Here is a 15170-nt window from a genome sequence, read left to right as displayed (position 1 = left end):
AAAATGATTCCATGCAAGCAATAAGCTGTTTATGTGTAGGACAAATGAAACAAAATGAAGAACAGATGGGCAGATGACATGATCTAAATTATAAACAACACGGTAATTTTTAAATCTACCAAGTTAAAAAAAAGCCAGACATAGACTTAGGCAGAACAACTGAAAACCTGCAAGTATGGGAAGGGAGAAAAAGCATATTTCAGCTGTCATTCATTCACTGACTCGACTTCAAACCCTCATTCAAAAATGTACTACCAGTGACATGTGTTGTGCTAGGCACTGAAGAAACAATGGCAAACAGGGCAATGTTTTCTTCATCCTGGCACATAAAAGGCTATTTTGAGAAGACAACTCCAGACAAGTTATAACAAAAGGAGGGCAAGGGTGAACATTAAGTATGAGCTACTTTGGGAGAATGTAACTGGTCTGGAGGATGGAGGAATGAAGGCATGTTTCCTGAGGCAATAATGCTGAGAGAGGTGAAGGATGAATGGTTACTTGTGAGTGACTAGATGTAGCCAGACAGAGGTGGTGGTGGTGGTCGTGGTTGTGGACATATTGGGTAGTTGGAGAAGTGGCTTCAAAGGGAGGATATAATAGCAGGAGCATAAGCTCTGAGGTGGGATAAAGGATAGCCTGTCTTGAGAACTAAATATCAGTCAACACTTCTGGAGAAGAAAAGGAAGATACAATGAGCGCAAGGCTAGTTAGTCCATGTAGAACCTAAAGTTCTGTCAGGAATCTCAACTTTTCACTAGGAGAAATGAGAAGCCTTTGATACATTTTAACAGAGGTTTAAAGTCTATATTTAAATTTAAAAACAAACAAGCAAAAGAACCATGCCAACTGTAGCATGGTGGCTGGATTGAAAGGTAGTGATAAAGGTGGGGAAATAGATATGAGGCTGTTTTATTAATTGTTCCTCCATGGAGGAAGTGAAAACCGTGGCACTTGGAAATAGGCAGCATGTGAGTAACAGGAAACAGGAAGAAGCAGGAAAGATCTGTTTTTAGGTAGAGCTAACCAGTGGTTGTTGGAGAGATTTATTGAGGCAGAAAATACCAGAGGAAAAATAGTTGATGGAAAAGTTCACACACATGTTTTTTGTTTCGGACATGTTGTATCTGAAGCACCAGTGTGGAAGTGCTGTGTCATGACAAGCTGTTAGGTGTGTACAGTATAAAAGGTACAGACAGTGAGAAGAGAGGTCTGGGCTTCTGTCAGTAAGAGTGGCCCATATGAAGTCACAGCACAATTTCAGAGAATTTGAACTGTCCTTTGCAAGGTCAAGAAGGGAGCTTTTCTTTTCTTTTCTTTATTTCCACCCAGATTATTCACTTGGACCCCCGGGCTGATTGAAGCCTTTAGCTATGATGCTGCTGTACCCACGGGGGGCTTCTGTGTACCCCATGGCAGGGCAAGAGAGTATGTAGAAGGTATACTAGCTCAAAATTGTTCTGTCTGAAGTGAGCCTTGTCACGTGATTTACATTCCATCAACCAAGGTAAATTATGTGAACTCTGCTGACTTCTAGAGGGGGCTAAGTGTAGTTTCCAATTATTATCTAGGAAGAAGAAGAAATTCAGAATACTTTTTGTGAGTGCTAGTAACGTCTACCACAGGACTGATGAGTCTTTTTAGGTAATCTTAACATATGGCCCATGGCGTAGATATTCGTCACTTGTGGCAGCCCAATATTTTCCCAATATTTTGGCAATTTCTCACATTATTTATCTGTCTTCCCAATTCAGAGGACAGAATATTTATATTCCAGAATCTCTTGCAGTTTTAGATGCAGGCATGTGACTTTGATTTCTCGTCATTTGAATCCACTTGAGATTGGCATTAGGAAATTAGCATTGTGAAGAGGTGACTGTGAAAGGTGGCATTCACACTCTGCACACATATGATGGAGATTCTGGTTCTTCCTGGAGGGTGGAGGGGCTGAGGGAGTGGAACATCAGGATCAGGTCCTAAGGGCCCTCCATTCCAAGTGGCATTGCCAAGGCAGCTTTTCCAGAGCGGTCCCCGTGGTGCGGTGCTGTTGCTCCTGAATGGGCAACTTCCCACTCCTGCCCTCTGGCCTTTCCCTCATGTATAAGAACTCCATAACATCCCTCTTTAAAATAAGTTCTCTATTTAAATTTCAGAATATTTTCTGATATTTGCAATTTAGCATCCTGACCAAGATGGTATTTGTCCCCAGGAAAGTCAACAAGCCCTGAAGGACATGGGAGTCAGTGAATGTGTTATTTAAGCTGCTTGGAGGGCACTGACCATCTAGTTAGTACAGAACTGGGAATTTGGGCGCTTAATGGCAGAGTGTGTGAAATGGCTTCTTAAGTCATCCTCTAAAATGAAATGGCCAGTGAAAACAAGACTGTGAAAAAAAAACGTATTCAACAGCTGTTGAGGTAGAAGGAGTGGGAAGGACTAAGGATTACAAGGGAGAGGAGGAAGACTGCTGCTTCTAGCTGTAACGGAGGGCTAAGCAACAGAAAATGGTGAGGCCTAAATTTTTAATTCTTGGTTCAATGCATAGTAACAAACTGGGGACTTTCTGTGTCTGTGTCAAAAGTACAAATTTATTCTTACAACAGGGTTGGCACAGCCAGAATAAAACTTACTGTCCGATGCTTTGGGTTGCTGAACTTCAGATTAGGTTGAATTCACATCTTTGTCAGATTTCTTAGGAACAGCATGTTGAATGGAAACAAGTAGGACACCAGAATCAAAAAGAAGGTGTTTGGGAGAACCCTAAACACCCAAACTTCACAGATGTCTTGCCAGCAAAACAGAATCTCTCCCCCTGCCTTTGTTTTCACTGTTAAAGCCTTGCCTCAGGGCCCCTGGAGAAGTAGTACCTTGTAAGGGGAGCCAATTTGCCTTGTGCCCCTTCCTGCCAGCCCTTACAGCCTATATTCTATAGCTAAAGCCAGTCAGGAATTTTAATTGCTTCCTCAGTTGATTGACAGAAACTTATACATTAGGGCAGCCTATGATGAATGAAGTAAAAATGGCGTAAGATCCCCTTGAGTTAAAGTAGAAAATCAATCCAATAAATTATGGAAACTTCTGGAGTAAATTTACTGTGGCAACACTAACTCCCAAATTGGTTTCCTGAGAGATCCAGAGGACTTCAGTGCAGCTATCAGTGGAAATATACTGGGAAGGAGAGACTTGGTGTTATTGAAAAGCATGATGGTGCTTGTTTTGGATAGGCTTTCAAAGACCTTTGAAACACTGCCTTTAAAAGGAACTCCCTCATTATATTGGAGTAAAAATATTGGAGAAAAAGTTTAAGATAAAGCAGATATGGGCCAGGTTCAAAATAGAGAATGTGATGGAAAATGTAGGTAGCTGTGTCACCTTTCATAGGAGGAGGCAGCCATATCCTTATTATTATCAAGTTGGTAAATATGAGAAGATGGTTATAGATGATGCACAGGTTTATGCTTGGTAGCAGGAATTTAAGAGAATTCCCATTTTTAAAAATTCCTTGGTAGCAGGAATTTAAGAGAATTCCCATTTCTGTGTAAAGTATGGGACAAGGTTATCTGCTAATAGTGGGAGCCAATGAGGAGAGGTCAGAGGTATGAGGAAAGAAAAGGTAGTTTGATAGAGTTTTTGCAAAGATGATAATGAGAAATACTGTTCAGTGTGCAGTTATGTGAAAATTAGTAACAGTGAATATGTAATGGGACAGTGAGGACTTCCCATGGGCTTCTCTAGGAATTCTCAGCCAGTGGGCGTAGGATGCGGGAGGTGACTCACAGCATGCATCCCGAGGTGAGCTGGTGGTGTAAGGTACCTGCCACAGTCTTCGTCAGGGAGACATACACATGTGCACACTGTGATGAAGCTCAGTACAGGCTCAGTGAGGACACAGGTCAGGAAGTGATCCACCCTAATGGGGGGCCAGTTCATAGAGAAGGTGACCCTCATGTGGGTGCTTAAATACTCAAGGACTGGGGTATGTATATGTGAGGTGGAGGAGTAAGTACTGGACAAAGGTAGAGTTGTGTGAGAATGTCTTGATTTTGATAACCACTCTGTGAACATTTTGAGTAATATAGGGAATGGTCCTTACATATTTATCACACAATAAATGTTGAACTGGGGTTGCAAAGTTAATTCAAGTAATTCAGTGATCTTGTATTTTCATCTTGTCATTTGAGGCTAGGACCAACTCCAGAATCTAGGCCAATTTAAGAAATGAGATACATTCAGGCATGTAGCTAATACCAAGCAATCACTAGCACCTCGATATGATAAACAAACAACATTTTACTTGCTCGCAGAGCCCCAGGTAGCTGGTAGTAATCCACTGAATAAACAGATCAATCAGCTAGCACTTAACACCAGAGGGTTGCAAACAAAACAAAAGAAGAAACAAAAACTTTCTCAACATATATGAGGATTTTACTTTCCAATGCTAGGTTAGTGCTGAGTACATTTATTTTTATATGATGTTTCCTGTTGTCCAGAGACACTATGACAAAAAGTATCAGTTATGGTGTCTGGGAAGTAGTCTGTAATTAAAAATGATGGAGGTAACACAGAGAAAGTAAGGTCTTTTTGGATGTTTGTTAAACTTGCTAAAATATTCAAAGGCTGTGTGTGCATGTTTGAGATATTTCCATCTATGTAATTTCTAATGTATTCTATGTTTTCACATTTAGGTGTCTTCTTTTTTGAATATCTTTAGTATTTAAGGAATACTTATGAGTGTTTTATCTGAAAGTTAAAGGACTTTAATGTAACAAAATTTCTTTATTTCTCAAATATTATGTAGTTGCATTAGGATTAATATTTCTCCTCCATAAATATCATGTAAACCATCCTATCATTCAAAACAGAAGTTGTAAAGGAATTAAATTTGCTTTATAAAACTGTTTCACAGCAAACTTTGCATTTATTTTATATTAACTGAAGGATATATTTGTATATCCCCAGTTAGTTCCTACCTGAGATTCTGGTGGAACTTAGTTTTATCTCCTTGTATGTCCAAACAAACCCTTCACCGACTTGAATTATTCAGGGCAACATAGAGTCAGAGTGACTATGACTGCTTTTAGGTCTGCTAGTGGCCCCTCCCTGCCTGCCTCCCTCCCTCCCTTTCCTCACTTTTTTTATTAGTTATTTTTTTTAAATAGAATAAGCACTCACAAATCTAAAACAAAATCTAGGAAGTCCTTGACAATAGCCTATATCTCACTCTATGGTTTACTTGAACTAACCTGTCCCCTGCTTTCTGCTAACTAAGTTAGCATCATCTGAATCTTATTTCATTATTTCATAAATTTCCTTTTTAGATAGTGCATCCTATCTACATGCCATCATGAAAGTATATATTTCTGTTATTTTTGATTTTGTAAGAAAGGTTTCATGCTATATGTAATTTTTGGAGTTGACAGATTTACTTTTTATTGTAATTCATATTGCTATCACTGTAGTTCATTTGTCTTAATTGCTGAATATTCCATTGAGTGAAGATAACACAATCTATTCACCTACTTTCTGATTTATGAGCATTTGGAACCAGTGATACTGTGAACATTCTTGAACTAATAAATGTTCCTTTTTGCACATACGCAAGGGTTTCCTCTGGATAAACACTTAGAAGTGCAATTGCTACATCAAACCATACTTGTTTATATTGATGGGAATATTTGTCAGGCTTTTGTTTTCATGATTTAAAACTAAACTAAACTGAAATAAGACAGGAAAATAATAGACTATTTCTTCTTCAATGGTGTTTTGTAAATAATATGACCTATATTTGGCCTGAAAGTGTTCAGTAGCAAATGAATATAGAAAACTACTTATAAAAGGGCCCATTGGTGATCTGAGAAGCTCACTTGGCCATGATGTTCTTTGTTTTTTGTGGTCACTCAGAAGCACATGAGTCATCTTACTTGTGAATCAGTTGTCATACTGACATAGTTGCAACCAACATTTGGCAGGTGTATGATGCTCTAAGGAGATGGACAAGGATCAATTATATTTGAAAATATTTAAAATACTTACCCATTATAAATAGAAAAACTTTTAGGAAAGACCTCTGTGTTCATCACTATATCACTTCTTACCTCATTGAATATTATTTGAACGCTTTAGATTTTTAGTATTTTCTAAAATGTGATGTACTACATGCATTTGCATTATTTCTACCTACTTAATCATTTCCACAACCACTGGGATGCCAGTGATTTTGTTTGCAAAAATGAAGCTGGTGAAAGTCAAGTCACGTTGAATCTTCTGGCAGCAGGGATGAAACCTAGATCCTGTTGTGTAACTGCCTGTTCAGAAGGGTGCTGTACTTGTAAAAATCACCTCTATTACAGTATATGCTTGTTGACAGTCTAATGGATTTTCCATATTTCCTCCGAGTAGCAGCTTGATTTAACGATATTCCTTCAGACTATTAACAGATTCTGTCATCATTCTGCCATAATTGATCTCATTTACTGCTGTGCTTCCTCCCTTACCCCATTCTGAGAAAGCACAGATAAAATATTTTTCCATATAATCCCTTTGACTACACATTAATATTTGCTATGAATCACCCTTTGTACTATCAGCAGTAGTATCCATGAGAAAAAAAAGGCTTATCTGTTCTTTCAATGATTAAACCTATGAAGTGGCCACAGTAAACAGTGACTGTCGAAAGTGAAGCAAAAATAAACTATGCCCTTATTTCGTATTCCCTATTTTCATATGCCGAAGCTCTTCCCCAGTTGGTAACCCCTTTTCAATTCTCTTGAATGCACAATGAGTAGAGATGGGCCCTAATAGAGTTCCAAGCATGTGGAATAGTGAATCAGCTAAACTGCTTTCAGTGTTCTGCATAGGCTTTGAATTTTATACAGTGAGGTTCCAAATGGCTTATTGTGTCATGTAAACACCTTCCAACTAGCAAAAAAGAAGAAAAAAGGCATCTTGATTTTTTTTCAATGTTAAAAAATGACTCTGTCTGGTTGGGCAAGGTCATTTATGAAAGGAAGTGAAGATATTATTTCTAAAAGAAGATTTAATGTCCAATATCCTGACAGCATTCAGCACTAGGACTCATATTTGGTGGGGAACATGCATGACAGTCAGGAGCCAGGGCAGTGAGCTTGGCACACGGACCACACATAGAGAACCATCCTCCTAGGGTGGGGGCAGGAAAATCCATTACAGAACTCCCTGGCTGGTAGGCAAAGGGTCTCCTGAATATACCACTAGTTCCAGATCTCACTGACTGAAGAGCTCTGAAGGACTGATTGGTCTATGGCAGGTCAGCAAATCAAATTTTGTAATATAATAAAGTATATTGCACAGTTTCTAGCATACAGAAATTATGGCTTTTATTGATTATCATGATCATTATAATCACCGTCACAAAGCAGTTCAATAGAAAGAGATCCAGGCAGTAATTACATTTCAGTATGGCTCAGATTTGCATCTACTTAAAAGTAATTTGGAAAACTTGGCACAGAAATGAGGCTTCCGATCTTTAGCCCGGTGGAAGTGCAGAGCGGTAGTGAGCACAAGCCGGCCGCGCTCGGCTCGCCCCCATAGGGAGGCAGGAATCGCGCGCTGCAATCCCAGGAGGGACGAGGGGCTTGGCGCGTTCCTTCAGTGGTGGCCCAGAGATTTCCAGCCAGCCCGACCGGAGAGCCGGGAAAGGTGCCAACATTCAGTCGGAGAGCCGTTTGGCGGGGAACACGGAGCTGGAAATGGCTGGGCTCCCGCACCTTCATCGGGAAGACACTCTCTCGCACCAGTGTGTCTTGGAGCACCCCGGGTACCTGACAGACTTGCTGAGTTCTGGTTGTGAGAGAGAGAAGCATTTCAAAGGCCCCTCAGCCAGCTGAAGCTAGCAAGATCAGAAAAACTGGTCTGGCCAGTTAGAAACCAACAAGAGGTTTTTTCGTTTGTTTGTTGTTTGTTTGTTTGTTAGTTTTTTGGTTTTGTTTGGTTTTTATTGGTTTCTCTGGCTGTTGTTGGTTGACTGATTTTATCTTGTGTTTTATGTGACTTTTTTTTCAATTCTCATTATTTTTATATCGCAATCCCTTATGTTTCTCTTCCATTCAACCTAATATTATTCTTTCCACTCCAAATTTAGCTCTCCTGCACCACATCTTCTGCTTTTCTTTCCTTTTTTTTTTAATCTTGCAAGTTACTGTAAATTTGTATTATCTTTTTCTCACTTTTACGACATTTTTTATTTTAATAATATTTTGGTACTCTTTTTTTCTTTCTGTATAATCTTCTTTGCTTGGCTGGTTATACTGTCATTTGATAGGTTCCCCCTGGTATCTCAGTCACAAGATGTTGATAAGTTACTATCCTTCATCTGCGTTCCATTAATACACTTCTCAAGGTTCTATACTCTTTATTCTTGTTATCTAGACCTCATCGATTCTGCCACAAGACTGTCACTTTACTATTACTGCTAGTAAGACCTAGTCTATACAATTGTAAATGCTTCTCAATATCCCTACCTGATCTCAGCCCACTTTGCAATTTTCTGAACTATACTATTGTGAGGGTTGCCTCTATTCTTTTACTCACTACTCCTATATACTAATCTTTAGTCCAACCCTACCTTAGAAGCTGACCTCCCACAGCCTCACAGCTTTCTAGATCCAACTAACAATCCTCTCGTCCCCCAATAAGAGTCTTACCCTCTTTCCATCCTTTCTAAAACGTGGATAGGGGGGTGGAGGATCACAGCTACACTATAAGGAGCCAAAGGATAACCCATCTCTTCTCTACTGGCTGCTAAAGTAAATATCATAGTATACTATCTTGCTGTTTTAAACCATTTTGCCTTACTCCTCCAACTGATCCCAAAAAAGAGTAGGGGGAAGCTGTGACCACCAGGATACACGAAGGAGATTGCACCACTGAAACACACAAAAAATTCTACCACAGAAGTTCACACCATAAATACAGGGAACCAGAACAGTTCAAATTAACAAACAAGAAGAACAAAGAAGAAACCCACGAACAATGAGAAAAACAAAGAAACAACCCCCCAACTGAAGGGAAACGAGGAAGCCTCAGGAAAAATGCTAAATGAAACAGAGGCAACCCAACTATCAGATAGTGAATTCAAAACAATGATTACCAGGAAGTTCAATGAACTCACAATGAGCTTTCAGAAATTAGAGGGAAACTACATCAATCTCACTGCAAACTATATAAACATGAAAAAGGAAATAGAAACTCTCAACAAAGGTCAAGAGGAAATGAAGAATACAATTTCTGAACTGAAGAACACAGTAGAAGGAATGAAAAGCAGGATCGATGAAGCAGAAGATCGGATTAGCGAGCTGGAGGACAAAGTAGAAAACAGCATCCAGAAAGAGCAAGAAAAGGAAAAAGAGGCTCAGAAAGAATGAGGAGGGATTAAGAGAAATGCAAGACAATATGAAACGTAATAATATCCGTATAATAGGGATACCAGAAGGTGAAGAAGAAGAGCAAGGGATCGAAAACCTAGTTGAACAAGTAATGAAGGAGAACTTCCCTAATTTGACGAGAGAAAAAAGTCACACAAATCCAGGAAACACAGAGAGTCCCAATCAAGAGGAACCCAAAGAGACCCACCCCAAGGCACATCATAATTAAAATGACAAAATTTCAAGACAAAGAGAGAATCTTAAAGGCAGCAAGGGAGAAGAAGGAAATAACATACAAGGGAGCCCCAATAAGGCTAACAGCTGACTTCTCAATGGAAACACTTCAAGCCAGAAGAGAATGGCAGGAAATACTTCAGGTAATGAGAACCAGAGGTCTGCAACCAAGGCTACTATATCCAGCAAGGCTCTCGATCAAGATTGAAGGCCAAATAAGAAGCTTCCCAGACAAAAGAAGTCTAAAAAGAATACACCTCGACCAAACCAGCTCTGCAAGAGATTCTAAAAGGACTGCTTTAAGGAGGAGAGAAGAAAGAGAGAGAGAGAGAGAGAGAGAGAGAGAGAGAGAGAGAGAGAGGGAACACACATACATAAAAGACAATGAATAAGTACCTATCAATAATAACCTTAAACGTAAATGGATTAAATGCTCCAATCAAAAGACATAGAATAGCTGATTGGATAAGAAAAAAATGACCCACATATCTGCTGTCTACAAGAGACCCACCTCAGGATAAAAGACCTACACAGGCTGAAAGTGAAGGGCTGGAAACAAATCTTCCAAGCAAATGGTCAGGAAAAAAAAAGCTGGGGGTAGCAATACTCATATCAGACAAAATAGACTTCCAAAAAAGGTCCATAAAGAGAGACCCAGAAGGTCACTTCATAATACTCAAGGGAAGAATCCATCAAGAAGACATAAATATTGTAAATATATATGCACCCAACATAGGAGCACCGAAATACATAAAGAAAATCTTAGAGGACTTCAAGAAAGATATGGACAGCAACACAATTATAGTGGGAGATTTTAACACCCCACTATCAAAAATGGACAGATCTTCTAAACAAAATATCAACAAAGATATTGTGGCATTGAACAATACCCTTGATGAAATGGATTTTACTGATATCTACCGAGCCCTCCATCCAAAAGAAGCTAAATATACATTCTTTTCAAATGTGCATGGAACATTCTCAAAGATAGACCACATGATAGGACACAAAACAAGCCTCAAGAATTTCAAGAAAATTGAAATCATACCAAGCATTTTCTCAGACCACAAGGGACTGAAGCTAGAAACCAACCCGAAGGAAAAAAAACCAAAAACACTCAAAATCATGGAGATTAAATAGCATGCTATTAAACAATGAATGGGTCAAGAATGATATTAGGGAAGAAATCAAAAGGTTTCTGGAAACAAATGAAAACGAACTCACTACAACCCAAAACTTATGGGACACAGCCAAGGCAGTCCTGAGAGGGAAGTTCATAGCGATACAGGCCCACCTAAAAAGGGTAGAAACTTTCCAAACAAACAACCTAACCTTACGTCTACAAGAACTCGAGGAACAACAACAAAGACAGCCCAGAGCAAGCAGAAGGAAGGAAATAACCAAGATCAGAGCAGAATTAAATGATATAGAGACTAAAAGCACAATTCTAAGGATCAATGAATCCAAGAGCTGGTTCTTTGAAAAGATAAACAAAATAGACAAGCCTTTAAGCAGACTCATCAAGAAAAAAAAGAGAAGACCCAAATAAACACAATCAGAAATGAAAGAGGAGAGATTACAACAGATACCACAGAAATACAAAGGATTGTAAGAAATTACTATGAAGAACTGTATGCCAAAAATTTTGAAAACCTAGATGAAATGGACAACTTTCTAGAAAAATATAATCTTCCAAAACTCAATGAAAAAGAAGCAGAAAGTCTGAACAGACCAATAACAACAAAAAGAAATTGAAGCAGTAATCAAAAAACTCCCAACACACAAAAAGCCCAGGGACCAGATGGTTTCACAGGAGAATTCTACAAAGCATTTAAGGAAGAGCTAACCCCTATCCTTCACAGACTATTCCAAAAAATCCAAAAAGATGGGAGTCTCCCAAACTCTTTTTATGAGGCCAACATCATCCTAATTCCAAAACCAAATAAAGACACAACAAAGAAAGAAAACTTCAGGCCAATATCACTGATGAACATTGACGCTAAAATCCTCAACAAAATACTGGCAAACCGCATCCAACAATACATTAAAAAGATTATACACCATGACCAAGTGGGATTCATTCCAGGGATGCAAGGATGGTTCAATATTCGCAAGTCAGTAAATGTAATACATCACATAAACAAAAGCAAAGACAAAAACCACATGATCATATCAATTGATGCAGAAAAAAGCATTTGATAAGGTACAGCACCCATTCATGATAAAAACACTCGGCAAAGTGGGAATAGAGGGAGCATTCCTCAACATAATAAAGGCCATATATGAGAGACCTTCAGCCAACATCATTCTCAATGGGCAAAAATTAAAACCTTTTCCATTAAGATCAGGAACAAGACAAGGCTGTCCACTTTCACCACTTCTATTCAATATAGTACTGGAAGTTTTAGCCACAGCAATCAGACAAGAAAAAAGAAATAAAAGGCATCCAAATCGGAAAGGAGGAAACAAAACTATCACTGTTTGCAGACGACATGATAGTATACATAGAAAATCCTATTGACTCTACCAAAAAAACTGCTTGACCTAATAAATGAATTTGGCAAAACAGCGGGATACAAAGTCAATATCCAGAAATCAAAGGCATTTCTGTACACCAACAATGAAACTGCAGAAGCAGAGATCAAGGAAAAAAATCCCATTTGAAATAGCAAAAAGAAAAAATAAAATATCTAGGAATAAACCTAACCAAAGAGGTAAAAGACCTGTATTCAGAAAAACTACACAACACTGAAGAAAGAAATCAAGGAAGACACAAACAAATGGAAACATATACCGTGTTCATGGATTGGAAGAATTAATATCATCAAAATGTCCATACTACCCAAAGCAATTTACACATTCAATGCAATTCCTATTAAAGTACCAATGGCATATTTCACAGACATAGAACAAACACTTCAAAAATTTATATGGAATTATAAACAACCCCGAATAGCTGCTGCAATATTGAGAAAGAAGAGTAAAGTAGGAGGGATCACAATACCCGACACTAAACTATATTACAAGGCTACTGTAATCAAAACAGCCTGGTACTGGCATAAAAACAGGCACATAGACCAATGGAACAGAACAGAGAGCCCAGAAATAAGCCCAAGTCTCTATGGTCAATTAATATTTGACAAAGGAGGCAGCAACATAAAATGGAATAAAAATAGCCTCTTCAACAAATGGTGTTGGGAGAACTGGACAGCCACGTGCAAAAAAAATGAAACTTGAGCACCAACTTACACCATATACAAAAAATAAATTCAAGGTGGATAAAAGACTTAAATATAAAACATGACACCATTAAAGTCCTAGAGGAGAACGTAGGTAAGAAAATCTCAGATATTTCACGAAGAGACTTTTTTAATGACGTGTCCCCTAGAGCAAGGGACATAAAGGAAAGAATAAACAAATGGGACCTCATCAAAATTAAAAGCTTCTGCAAAGCTAAAGAAAACAGTATGAAAATTAAAAGAGAACCAACTGTATGGGAAAACATATTTGCCAATGACACCTCAGACAAGGGTCTAATCTCCAAAATATATAGAGAACTTACACGACTGTACTCTAAGAAGACAAGGAATCCAATTAAAAAATGGGCAAAGGACTTGAATAGACACTTCTCCAAGGAGGACATACAGAGGATCCAAAGACACATGAAACGATGTTCAATATCGCTAGCTATCAGAGAGATGCAAATTAAAACCACAATGAGATACCACTTCACACCAGACAGAATGGCCATCATAAACAAAGCAACAAACAACAAGTGTTGGAGAGGTTGTGGAGAAAAGGGGACCCTAGTGCACTGTTGGTGGGACTGCAGACTGGTACAACCACTTTGGAAAGCAATATGGAACTTCCTCAGAAAACTAAAAATGGATCTGCCTTTGTGACCCTGCAATTCCACTACTGGGACTCTATCCTAAGAATACTAAAACACCAATTCAAAAGAACCTATGCATCCCAATGTTCATAGCAGCACAATTTACAATAGCTAGATGCTGGAAGCAACCTAGATGCCCATCAGTAAATGAATGGATCAAAAAACTATGGTACATTTACACGATGGAATTCTATGCAGCAGAAAGAAAGAAGGAGCTCCTACCCTATGCAACAGCGTGGATGGAGCTGGAAAACATTATGCTAAGCTGAAACAAGCCAGGCAGTGAAAGACAAATACCATATGATCTCACCTTTAACAGGAACCTAAATAACAAAACAAAGAAACAAGCAAAATGTAACCAAAGACACTGAAATAGAGGACAGGCTGATGGTGACCGGAGGGGAGAGAAGAGGGAATTTAAGGGGACAGTGGGAAGGGTTCACAGGAACAAACTTAAAGGACACATGGTCATAGACTAAGGGGAGGGTGGTAATGGGAGGGAAGGGGGGGGGGGGGGTGGGAGGGGGGAACTGGATTGGGAGTAAAAAGGAGAAAACTGTATATGAACAATGATTAATAAAAAAAAATAAAAATAAACTTGGCAGAGAAGATAGAGATAAATAAATTTATTTAAATCTGTCTTCATCTCTAGCTATTCACACTGAACAAGTCATTTAACCTCTCTGTGCCTGTTTCCTCATCTGTACAATGGAATTAAGATAATCATATTGCCTGTTTTGTAGGGTTGTTATGAGGAGTAAATGAGAAAATACAAGGAAAGTGCCCACAAGATTATCTGATCCATAATAAATACTATGGGCCAGCGATTTTCAACCGGTGTGCCACAAGAGTTTTTAAAACATGGAATACCTGACTATTTAGTCAGGGGCACTGACCTCTTTTCCCTGAGACTGTCAGATAAAAAGAAATGACAACAGCCAACATTATAATAGCCTTCAGATGTGAATGAATCAACATTTTATCTATTTTCTGTCAGGTAGGCCAAAAATATATTTTTGGTGTGCTGCAGAATTTTAGTTATTAGTTTGTATGCCATGAGATGAAAAAGGCTGAAAATCACTGTGCTGGCTCATCATCTTCTTAACTTTTTACTTTTATATTAGAGTTCACAAAAATGCTTTTCACATTCTCATTTCATTCATACCAATCCAGTGGTGAGGTTATCGTTTTACAAATTTTAACGAAGAACAATGGACATTTTATTTATTTAACAGGGATAGAGGGATACGTTCATCTTTTAACTCCCTGTACTAGACCTTGTTAAATGCATAAAACAGTATATCACTGAAAGACCTCGGTGAAGACAGGAGAGACAAAAAACCCAGTGTTAGGTAATAACATGTAATAACGGGTAGTTACTTTGAAAAATTTTAGTCTAATCACTTATGTATACATTCAGAAACTTGTTTTCCTAGCAGAAATGCAGATACTCTTCGTTCTTTACACTTTAAACCTGAAAAACAGATGTTCTATCTTGTAACGAGGAAGTGAGAGTATGAAATTGTTTGTCCTACGGCACAAGATAGTTTGGCCAGTGATGGTTCTGCCGTTCTGTTTCTCTGTTCTCCCCACACCCTGCGCCCCATCCTTTCATCTGTGCCTTCAAAGACATGGCCTCCTCTCAA

This window comes from Phyllostomus hastatus, unplaced genomic scaffold, assembly GCF_019186645.2.
Source record: "Phyllostomus hastatus isolate PE091 unplaced genomic scaffold, TTU_PhHast_1.1 phas_contig_40, whole genome shotgun sequence".
Taxonomy (NCBI): Eukaryota; Metazoa; Chordata; class Mammalia; order Chiroptera; family Phyllostomidae; genus Phyllostomus; species Phyllostomus hastatus.
The sequence above is the reverse complement of the archived record's forward strand: the minus strand, read 5'-3'. Positions refer to the sequence as shown.